Genomic DNA, 12,015 nt, shown 5'->3' on the forward strand with positions numbered 1-12,015 from the left:
GCCAATCGTGGTAATGGGCACCCATGGTGGACAACAACATTACCTAATAATAATTAAATGTGAAATTCCTCACATCATGAAAATTCCTGGTAAGTTTTAGAAAGTATCTCTAAAGCACTGTGATAGCAATTTATTTTAAGTACTGAAGAAAACTTACTGGATTTATGAGTAATAAAAAGTAAAGATGAAAAATACAGGAAAAAAACTGGTGGGAAAGGAAGCTTCTTTCTAAAGATAGTGAATAGTAACGTTAGAGTTTGTGTAGGAATAAATTGGACTTGAATTTAATGTGTTTCCATGACAATTGAACATTATTTTCCCCTTCGATGAGGACATTAAGCAAAAAAGTAGATGCAATATAGAGCACATTCTGGCATTCCTCTGGGGGAATTTGTGGACTAGTCTTGTCTTTTGTGTAGATGAAGGGCTGAGGGAGATAATTGGCTGACGCATTTCATAGTTTCAAGAAGATGAGGAAAAACTAACTTGTTCCTCCCTTTGGAAGTAAAATGTCAAGCAAATAAATGGAAATGTGGCTCTGCACCATGTGTGATTGGGGATGATTCACAGTCTCAAATGCATCTGAGTTCACGACCAGAGTGTGACAATTTTCTTCCTCAAACCACATTTGAAGAAGTATGCTGTTAAAGATAACTGTAATAAAATCTTATGTTTCAGGTTATAAACTGTTTACAGCAAGAACCCTGGAGGAAGACATGCTTTGCTGGCATCTTCGCCTAAGAGACCTCCCTGAACACTGATCATCCTTCCTCCATCCCAGCGTGATTTCTGACCTCTTCTCACTGACAGTGTCCACTCCCAGGGTTGTGATGGTGCTTTCCTCAGCACATCCATCATATGTTTGTCACAACATAAACCACAAAGGATTGAGGTGCAGTTCACCTCTCTGTCCTCTATCAGAGCTTCGACTTTATTTTCTGAACACAGACAAATCTTATCTTTATTGTTCACAATTGAAATAATTTCAATAATGATTTCAACATATCTCCTTTGAACATCCTTATCTATCAAGAAAGGAACCCCAATTATACAATGCTTAAAAATCTTATCTGTTAACCTGAAGTTTGCTAGTTTGAAGTCACTACTAATTGCATGATACAAAGATTTCAGCTTAGAATGAAACAACAACACCTATAGAGATTATGATGGTCTTTTCCAAATATCTGGCATAGTTCAGATTATGTACTTTTCAATAAGACTAATTAAAAGTTGCAATTTATTTCCACCACTGATTTTATTGTGGGGCAGAGAGTTAAGTAATATGGCCCTTCTAGCCATAGTTTTCTATTTTGTAATGTTGTACAGATTCTAGCATCTATATGCTTAAGACTTCATTCTTGAAGGAGTTATTTGTGGATTAAAGAGGCAGAATTGGGGTGGGGTATGTCTTGAATATTTACTTTACTTCAAGATAGAAGCCAAGCTGCCACTCTTTGTTCTTATATATATAATTTTGTTTTCTTTGCTCTTGATTCCATTTTAACCTGACCCAACTGCTCCCAGAGCTATACAGGCATTCATCATCATGGGCAACCACACACATAGGTCTGCAGACACATGTATGATCCATGGATTTTGGATTTTGCCAGTCTTTACAAAGTTATGAGTTATTTTTCTGACATCTCATGAGTTTCTTTCAGACTTTCTAGTGAATTATGGAACTCAAAGGCATGGACAGAAGTGAGAGGGGTGAGAAATGGAGGGAGAATTGATGCTAGAGATGATGGAGTATTACAGAAGTTTGGAAATTTTAACATTTAGGAAATTTTTACGTAGCAACTAGTTTTGGTACTAATTCTTTTTAATGATTCATGCAATTATCTCTGTTGCACGTTGCAAAGCAGATCAGTCCTTGGTGAGGGGCAACATGTTTGGGAGGGAAGGACAGCACAGGAGAGGAAGACACTCGATTAGATGGATTGATTCCATCACTGGGGTAATGGCGATAGGCATGTCAGAGTCACTAAGATTGGCAAGGGATAGAGTAGGTTTTAGGGCTATTTTACATAGGGTCCCTATAAGTTGCAGGAAATTCAATAGCACATAACAATAATGCAATTATCTTGGCCAATTTATTCTCATTTATGAAGAGAAGGTGATTGAACATGCCTCAGTCTCATAAAGGTAAATACTGCATAAGACTGTTGTTATAGAGTAAGTACGAGGATCCAAGAAGGGATCATATGGACACACAATATGATGAGTGGAGGGAGGGGTGTGTAAAGAAAAGGAGAAAGATCCAGCTTGAAAAACAATGCTTACAAACTTTGTTAGTAAACCAGTATAAAATAATCAATCAATCAATCAATCAATCTGGGCCCTGGGAGTTAATACACACAGACTATATATCAGAGCATGTGATCTAGAACAAATATTGAATAAATAGCTAGACCTAAACAATTAAAGGGAGTACTGGTAATAAACAGTTAAAGAAACTCGGACAGCTCACTGGTAAGTAATGAAACTGCCAACCCAAAAGCATATGGTTCAAATCCACAATCTTTTCCACTGGAAAAAGATGAGCTGTCTCCTCTGTGATTTACTGCTTCTAAAAACCCACTGCAGAGTCAACTATGAGTTGATTCTGATTCCACAATTTATAACGTCAATAATAACAAACAGTTAAAGGAGGGGCATACATTTTAATGACTTACTTTGTAATTGATATTTATCTTGCATTTAAAATAATGAAAGATAATTTAAGAAGAAATGTGTTTGGTCTATATTTTAAATTAATGACCTGACAAAAATAATGTGGCATCAGGATTGGAGGAAGTCTCATCAACAACCTGTGTTATGCAGATGATACAACCTTGCTTGCTAAAACTGGGGAAGACCAGAACTGTTAGCTACAGAGTGTCAAGTCAACATAGATTTAAGCTTAATATCAAGAAGACAAATATTTTCATCTCTCTGCCAATTTAGAGAGAGCTACATTGGCCTGGTGGATAGAAAGTTATGCTACCAAGCCCAAGGTGTGTGATTTTAATCTGCGGCCCTCAGGCCTGTTTCAAATTGGGGGTTTTTGTGAAATATTCTTCTAGGTGGTATAGAACTTGTCTGTGCATTGCTGTACAGAGGTAACGTGTGGTTACTGTGATGCTAAACATTGTGACACTGAAGTGTCAAATGTGGTTATGGTTATCCATGGTGGAAAATATTTGGTGGAGCTTCCCAATTAATACAAGCTGGAAGCAAGAGTGGCATCTACTTCCAAAATGGCTTGTCTGCGGAAACTCTATGAACAGTGCTCAGGTCTTCTGTTCATAGGGTCGCTATGAGTCATTTATGATTTGACAGCTCCTAACAACAGCAACAACTGTGCCAATTGGCAGCATCATGATGGATGGAGAAGAAATTGAGGTAGTTAATAGTTTCAATTTGCTTTGCTCCACACGGAACACTCTTGGCACCAGCAGTCAGGAAATCAAAAGACAAATTGCACCGGGGAAATTTGCTATCAGGGACCCCTCCAAAGTGCTAAAGAATAATAATATCAGTCTAGAGACTAAGATGTGCCTGATCCAGACCATGGTATTTGCAATTACATGCTATGCATCAGAGAGCTGGATAATGACTAAGGATGATAGAAGAATAATTGATGACTTTGTGTTGGGGAGCTGGAGAAGAGTTTTAAATATATATCATTGGCTACCAGGAGGACAAATTGATCTATCTTGAAGAGGATGAAACCAAGTTTCTCCTTGATTTTTATCTCCAAAGATTTTTAAACTCTATCTTACATACTTTGGGCACATGGCCATGAGGAGACAGTCCTTTGAGAAGGACAACATGCTTGGAAGGGTGAAGGGATAGTGCAGTAGAAAAAGACCCTGGAAGAGATGGATTGACACACTAACTGTGGCAATGGGATTAAATGTGTGAGACTGGCTCAGGGTAGAACAGGTTTCAAAGTTACTGCACTTAGGGTCGCTATGAGTAATGGATGAGTCTTTGGCACATAAAAATAACAACACTAATCATTGAAGAGTTGAGAACAGAAAAATTCTAGTGTTTTTTATTAGAACAACCAAATCAAGGAATTATTGTAGGTAATATTAATATGAGGAATAAAAAAGTTTGAAGTTGTATTTTTGTATGATATTGAGTCTTTGTTTCAGAAATAAGGATGTATATTTATAAAAAAGAGGAAGAATTTTAAAATGTAGATGTTGTTGATTGCCTTTGAGAAGCTATTTTAGATGTGGATGCCACTCCTGCTTCCAAGCTTGTTTTAATTGGTGAGCTCTATGAAACACTTTCCACCATGGGTAACCATTATTGCATTTTAATATTTTAAGTATTATTAAATAATGTGAAGAAAAATAATCAAGGGTATATTCTGTTAAATACCAGCAAATTATAATGAGTGTGTCATTTACATACCTATTCCTCACATATCTCCTGTGTCAATTTAAGATTAACAACAATAGTAAAACCTGGTTCATTTTTTCCTTAACCATGTATATCTGACAGTAACAAATTTAGAGCACCAACAGAAGAGTAACACTAATTGTGGTATTTAAGCATGAATCAAACTTGGATGACTAATTATAATCAATGGCTCCACAGCTATCTGATGATATAATTTGTAAATTACATAATCATATAACTTGTCAGTTATGTAATGAGGTACTCATCCTCTATGTTGTGATCTGATGTGGTTACCATCTCTTTTAAAACTATGTCTATTTTTCATATTAGCCTTGTTTTTGGAACATAAACACATTGATAAAAGAGAGATGGTTATACTAGATTGACTGCAAAACAATATTTGTAATTACTTAATATAATGGAGTAATTATTTAATATAGCAATCGCTCTCTCACTGTCATTGAGTTAGAACAGACTAATAAATAACCCTCTCATAAACTCTAAATTGTACAGGGACAGATCACCTTTTTTTTTTCTCCCAAGGAGCCACTGGTGGTTTCAAATCTCAAATAGGCACAATCTTTGTATTAGTAGTGCAATTCCTTACAGACCATGTCACAAGATATCCTTGCATGTAATTACAGAACAGTCTTTTTCTCAACAAAGGAATGCTATTTTATTTAACAGAAGTCTATATAGTTCGGCATAAGGATTTGTTGGCATAGCTCATTATGTGTTGGTCTGCTAATTGAAAAGTCATTACTTCAAATCCAATAGCCACTTTCTGGTAGAAAGATGGGCAATTTTCTTTTGTTATGATTTATAGCTTCACAAACTTGATTGATAGCCACTATAAGTCAGAATAAAATCAGTGGAAGTCAATTTGATTTTAGGGATGCAGTTTAGTATGCCTTTATGATTAAAAATTCTTATCATAGGAAACAACAAGATGGAATATTATAATGATTCAATATCACTTTGGAGGTGGTAAATCTGAGTGCATATTTGGGTTTGAATGTCGGAGTTAGAGGAGATGCCTCCATATTTGGCCAAAGAATGTCTTCACAACATGTATTCATAATTTTTTCCCACAATTTCTTGTGTCCATACATGCCTAGAATCTAGTGGGGACACAGTTAATATAGGATCTAATTAGGAATCCATGCTGTTTTATCTCACATCATTCTGGGATAAACAGAGGGTGAAAAAAGCAAACAAACCCACACCCTCAATTAGATGGATTGAAACAGTGAGTATCACAGAGATCCTGAGGATGGCATGAATTATGGCAAGGCATATATCTGCTGTTCACGCGGTTGCTATGACCCGTGGTATGCTTGATAGCACATAGCAACAGCAAGAACATCTTACATTGTTAAATGAATATGGGGTAATATTGTTTCTGTTGTTAAAATCTAGCTACATTTCAACTTTCTAAATGGTAATTGGAACATCAGTCTACACTAAGAAATTATAGTCAGCACTGTCAATGACTGGTTCACTGATAATCACTTAGAGGTGTCCTATAGACAGTGCTTGAACAAAAACAACAAAACTAACTAACTAAAACTGAATGCAAGTAAAATACTGCTGAAGATAATAAAAATGACTAAAACAGTACAAAGACAGAAACTACTAGAAGTTCAGCTTGACCTTAGAAGAGGCTGTGGTACTTGGGATGGATGCTATTACTGATGTCAGATGGATCCTGGCTGAAAACAAAGACTGGAAGAAGAATGTCTATTTGTGCTTCATTGACTATGCAAAGGCATTTGACTGTGTGGGTCATATCAAATTGTGGCTAACATTGAGAAGAATGGGAACATGAAATCATGCTCATGTGAAACCTATGCCTAGACGCAGGGTCTGTTGACACTGTAATTACAGCAATGAGCTCAAGTGTGTCCGAGATGCTGAGAATAGCACAAGATAGCTAAGGGTTCAGATCTGTTTTTCACAGAGTCACTGTGAGTCATGCTCAAGTTAACGATACTTCGCAACAATGACAATCAATTAAAAGAATACTTATGAACGTTTTTGGCATTTTAAACATTTTAGGTATGCATAAATAATCTGAGTTATTACATAAAAATTGAATGATGCCAAAAGAATCACATACAATTTTTTTTAGTACAGTTCATTACCAGGGAGGGAAAGAAAGAGTAGAAATTAATTAGTTGATAATAAACACAAGATGAATGGAAGGAAAAAGTATATGGAATGAATGGATTATCAGACACTGTGTGTATTGTAATTGATGTTATGGACCCAAAAGTGCAAGAATGATTAATTGAAAAATTCTATTTTTAAACTTTCACTTAAATCACAATAATTTTCAGAAAAAGAAAATTAAAAGAATACAAACATTCAATGCACAAAAAATTGGTAGAATTTTTTAAGGAAATTAGAATATTCATCGTGAATACTGAAGGAAGGGATCCAAACTTTGCTGATAAAATACTTTGGTGAACAACATCTCTGTCTGAATTTCTGTTCTTTTAAATTAATCATAGACTCTATTTCATAATAGAAATTTGATGTGGGTAGATTTTCTTCCCATTTTCTATATGAAGTAGTAAGAGACATAAATAAAGGCATCATGTAATTTTTCTCACTCTGCTGACAATATACTGGTCAAATCTTTGGCTTGGCCGGTGGCCATAATTTGGGATAATAATTTTATTCATTGACACTGTTACTAGATTGTTAAATGCTACATGAAGAAACCATCCAAATAAACTCAAATGGCATACTTTATGAGAGGGTCAATACATAGGCAACAGAGTGCCAATTCCACATTCCAATTAATATAATATTAATTACTCAGCAAGCGTTTTAGATTTTGTACTAAAAATACTACCTTGGCTTTGTTTAGGTTTCTAAGCATTTAATGAATTTCTTACCACCGTACAATATGCATGATTAAAAGTGAAATAACACTAATTTTGTTGTTACTATCCGAAAGGCCAATCCTTGGAAAAGACATTATGCTGGGAAAGAGAAGAGCCTCAACAAGTTGAATTGGCACAATGCTTATAACAACGAGCTTGAGCCCATTAGGAATCACAAGGACAGTGCAGGATAGGGTAAGATTTAGATCTGTTGTGTGTAGGAACACTACGAGTCATAGTCAACCTAACAAAACCAACAATTATAATTTTCCATGTGGGTTTTTTCTATTTACTGCTGAATTTTGTTGACTTTGTGGCATAATGTAGATATTAATAGAAAAGTCACAGTTCATAATTACTACAGTAGGACTTATTTTCCTATGAAGATTAGTTTATATTTAAATGGCATTCCTAGTATAAAATTATCCTGGAATCTTGTAGGTAGTAAAACAAATTTTACCCTCTGGATATTACTTAATACACCAGTTATTTCTCTCTTCTCACATCTTCCACCACTTGTGTGCCAGCTTATAACACTATGATGGTCTAGATATTCCTGTCAATGTTGAAAACTATGCCACTCACATTTCAAATATCCACGGATTAACCTATATGGTAAACAAGTTTCAGCAGAGCTTCCACACTAAGACTGACTAGAGCAAAAGACCTGAACATCTACTGAAAATTAACAATAAAAAACTCAACTGATTAGAGCAGAACATTCTCTAATATTATTGTAGAATAAAAGCCCCATAGGTTGAAAAGCACTGCAAACTCACAGTGGTAACAAGGACCTGAACAGACCAACTGAAAATGAAGACTGCACAGGAACAAGGAGGATTTTATTCTGTTGTACTTGGGGTCACCATGAGATGAAACCAATTTGACAGCAAGTAGAGTGAAGCTACATAGTCTACATAATGTTCTGATTTTGCTTCTGTTCATATGCTTGGAGGGAGCTTTGATTAACATATTTCTTTTGCCTATTAGCATATTTAAAATATAAAGATAGTGACAGTTTTAAATTTATTCATGCATCCCAACATACAGAATAATTTGGAGGCAAAGAATACATATTCTAAATAAATGCATTTTCATATTTTTAATTTGACAAATAAGAATTGTTAACGACATATCTCTCTATAGTTGGGCTGTTAGATTAAAACCAGGATACCCTGCTGAATCTGAATGTCATATAAACAAAGATCATTGTTTAACATAAGGGCATCTCAAACATTATACTCTTTTTTTTTTTCTCTCTTTAAAGTTGGCAATTTTACTTTAGCGTTTAGAGTTTACTTTTGAGATGAATGTTTAAGATGAGGGGAAAATGTCTTTAGATAATCTTAAGATACATGCTTAACTCTATTTAACCAAAGATAAATATGCTCAATCTAAAAAGGACTTTCTAAATCCCTGTTCAAAGAAAGGGAATGCTAACTGTAGTCCTATTTCACCTAGAGAAAGAGGTGCCAAGACACTGATTAGCAGATACTGCGTGGAATATAAAGAGGGGAGGGAAATAACATGATTAATGTAAACTAACATCATATTAATGTTCCAAATCTGAGCCAGTAGAAGAGGTAAACCATACCCCCATTGTATGTTATACTAGTTTCTGTTCCACTCCAAATCTCTTTTCTCCTCCTATATCTACTTTTTTGTGATTAAAACTCTAAGAGTGATGAAAATGTCTATAAAAATGTCCATGAAGATGAAATCAGGCCCTTATAAATTCATTTTTAGCAATCTTTGTCATTATGAATATTTTCTATATTAAAACTTACAGTTTTTCAATTATAAAGCTTCTTTTTAAATCTTTCAATGTAATTTATTATTACTTTTTGTTGTTTGGAATGCACACCGCAATTTATACACCAATTCATAAGTGTCTATATGTACAACTCAATAAAATTAATGAAATTCTTTGAATTCTTTGATTATCCTTATCCTCATTTTCTGATTTTTTCCCTCCATCATTAACATATAAACTCTGCAGTCTAAGTATCTATGTAATCTTTCAAGAAAATTTTTATCAGTTTGAATTCCTAGAAGCAGATTTTATTAAGCATTATTTGCTGAAGTTGTTTACTGTCTACTAGTCCTTTTGGTACCATGACAGTGGCATTTCTTCCACCTTTTTTGATGCGTCCTATGCCATTCAAAAAATTTGCCCATAGAACTTTTCATTATTGCCATTTTAGGTTTGAATTCTTTCTTCAATTCTTTCAACTTAGGAATGCCAAACATGGTCTTCTCTTTAGATTTTCTAACTTAAAATATTTGTATATTTCCTTATTTTACTTAAATTCTTTAACTACCCTTTCACTGGAACAACATTTTTACTTCATTTCTTTCTTTTTTGCTCCTTTATATTCAAGTGTCAATTTTAGAATCTATTTTGATATCTTTTTTTTTTTAGTCTTTTTAATAACTTTTTTCTTTTTTTCATGTTTTATGTTTTTGGTGCCTTCCTTAACTCACACAGTCTTAGTCATTTGTACACAGTGCATCAAATTTACTCTTGGAATTGTCTCTAAGCGCAGCTCGTCATGGGCCCCACAGGCAACGGGAAGAGCACCTACTGAGCCTCCATGGTCCAGCACTCCAAGGCTCTCGAACCTGGATCCAGCCACGAGCACGTCAGCTACTTGGTGATGACCGACATCCATGAGCTGATCGAGGTGGATGATGTGATGGAGGATGACTCCCTACAGTTTGGTTTCAATGGAGGGTTGGTGTTCTGCATTGGAGTACTCTGCTAGTATTTTGGCTGGCTGGAGAACTGCCTGGGCCATGTCAAGGACGATACATCCTGTTCGACTGTCCAGATCAGATTGAGTTGTACACAAACCTGCCTGTGATGAAGCAGCTGGTTCAGCAGCTTGCACAGTGGGAGCTGCGAGTCCGTGGCATTTTTCTGGTTGATTCACAGTTCATGGTGGCGTCATTCAAGTTTCTTTCCGGCGTCATGGCGGCCCAGAGTGCAATGATCTCTCTAGGAATTCCACAAATAAACATCATGACAAAAATGGATCTGCTGAGCAAGAAAGCGAAGAAGGAGATTGAGAAGTTTCTGGATCCGGATGTATATTCTTTGTCAGAGGATTCTGCAGGTGACTTTAGAAACTAAAAGTTAAAAAAAACTGACTAAAGCTGTATGTGGACTCACTGACGACTATGGCATGGTGCATTTCCTGCTGTACGATCAGTCTGACGAGAGCGTGAACATTGTGCTGCAGCATATCGATTTTGCAGTTCTGTGTGCAGAAGAGCTGGAATTCAAAGAACCAAAGGAACATGAAGAGTCATCTTCTATGCCTGATGAATATTTTCAACAATGCCACAATGAATTAAGCTTTCACCAAAAAGGAGCTGGGTGCCTGTGAAGAGCTTATGGCTGGTGCCACGGAGCATCATTCTCCTCACGAGATGCAGTGGAACCTTCTTATCCTAACGTAAGTTCCGCATTTGAATGGGGGAAAGTGCCAGCTGGCTCCTTCTCAGCAGATGCCTGAATCATGGCCCGAGTTAGGCAGCTATTTAAAATGGAATCTGGCGATGTTGTTTTCGCCGCCTCAATCTAGAATGCGCTCGTTTCATGAATGTATACAGGTTTGTATAGAACATAAATTGGCTTCTGGGCTACAGTATGAACAAAAAAAATTGTCTCTAATTTCAGTTGGGACATGTTTTTCTTGTTGTTAGGTCTCACTGAGTCAAGTTAAACTCATAGTGATGCAATGAACAAAATGTCTGAACAATGCATTGTCCAGTGGCATCCTCAAAATCTCTGACATACTTTAATTTATTGCTATGTTACTGTGTCATTTCATTTGGATGAGGGTCTTCGTTTCCTTCATCATCCATCCACCTTTCCAAACATGATGTCCATCTCCAAGAAATAGTGTATCCTGGCAATATGCCCAAAGTACATGAGAGAAAGCTTTATCATCTTTGCCTGCAAGGAACACTCTGGCTTCATTTTCTCCAAAACTTATCTATTTGTTCTTTGGCAGTCCATGGGATATTCAATACTCTTCTCCAACACGACAACTCAAAAATATCAATTCTTCTTCTCTTCTCTCCCTCCTCACTCTGGTTTTGTTTTTTTTTTCCCCTTCTCATTGCCATGCAAAAAAACCCTAGTTGAGACTCCATTGATTTTTCAAGGTTTCAGTTTGGATGGAAAGAGATTGACTATCATTTACCTACGAGACTGCTATTGGATTGGAATTACCAGAGATATATGACCTTTGAGTTAGCAGAATAATTTTCTACATACTATGCCACTTGGCTTGCTTTCATTTTTTAGTTTTGTTTGTTTTCATCTTGAACTTAGAGTTGGCTTATGTCTTGAGCCCAGGGGTTCCTAGAAGAACCTATGCTGATATATATTACATTTTCAAAATATGCATTTGTTGATCATATTACAAGAAGTCATACTTGTGGTCTAGTACTAAAAGTAAAACAACACTAACGGTCAGGTATGCTGGTAGAACACTGCTGAGGCTTCATTTTGTGTTACATAGTCCCAAATTCTATTTGTGAACATCATTGAAAGAAGTAGGAAAATATTCCCACAATTCATAAACCCTGAGGCATCTGTTTTTTGGGAGTTTGACGGCTTTGTAATTTTTAAGAATGACCTAAAATATAGATAGGGAGCTCTAGAATGTCTATCTGTGCTTCATTGACTATGCAAAGGCTTTTGACTGTGTGGATCACA

General features: G+C 35.9%; 1 pseudogene; it reads left to right on the forward strand.

The window, feature by feature from the left end:
• The window catches only part of LOC102862083, a 189,428-nt pseudogene extending 178,753 nt beyond the window's left edge, over nt 1-10,675 (forward strand).
• The last annotated feature ends 1,340 nt before the right edge of the window (nt 10,676-12,015 follow it).

Source organism: Elephantulus edwardii, unplaced genomic scaffold (genome assembly GCF_000299155.1).
Source record: "Elephantulus edwardii isolate Elephantulus edwardi_28Jun2011 unplaced genomic scaffold, EleEdw1.0 scaffold00025, whole genome shotgun sequence".
NCBI classification, from domain to species: domain Eukaryota; kingdom Metazoa; phylum Chordata; class Mammalia; order Macroscelidea; family Macroscelididae; genus Elephantulus; species Elephantulus edwardii.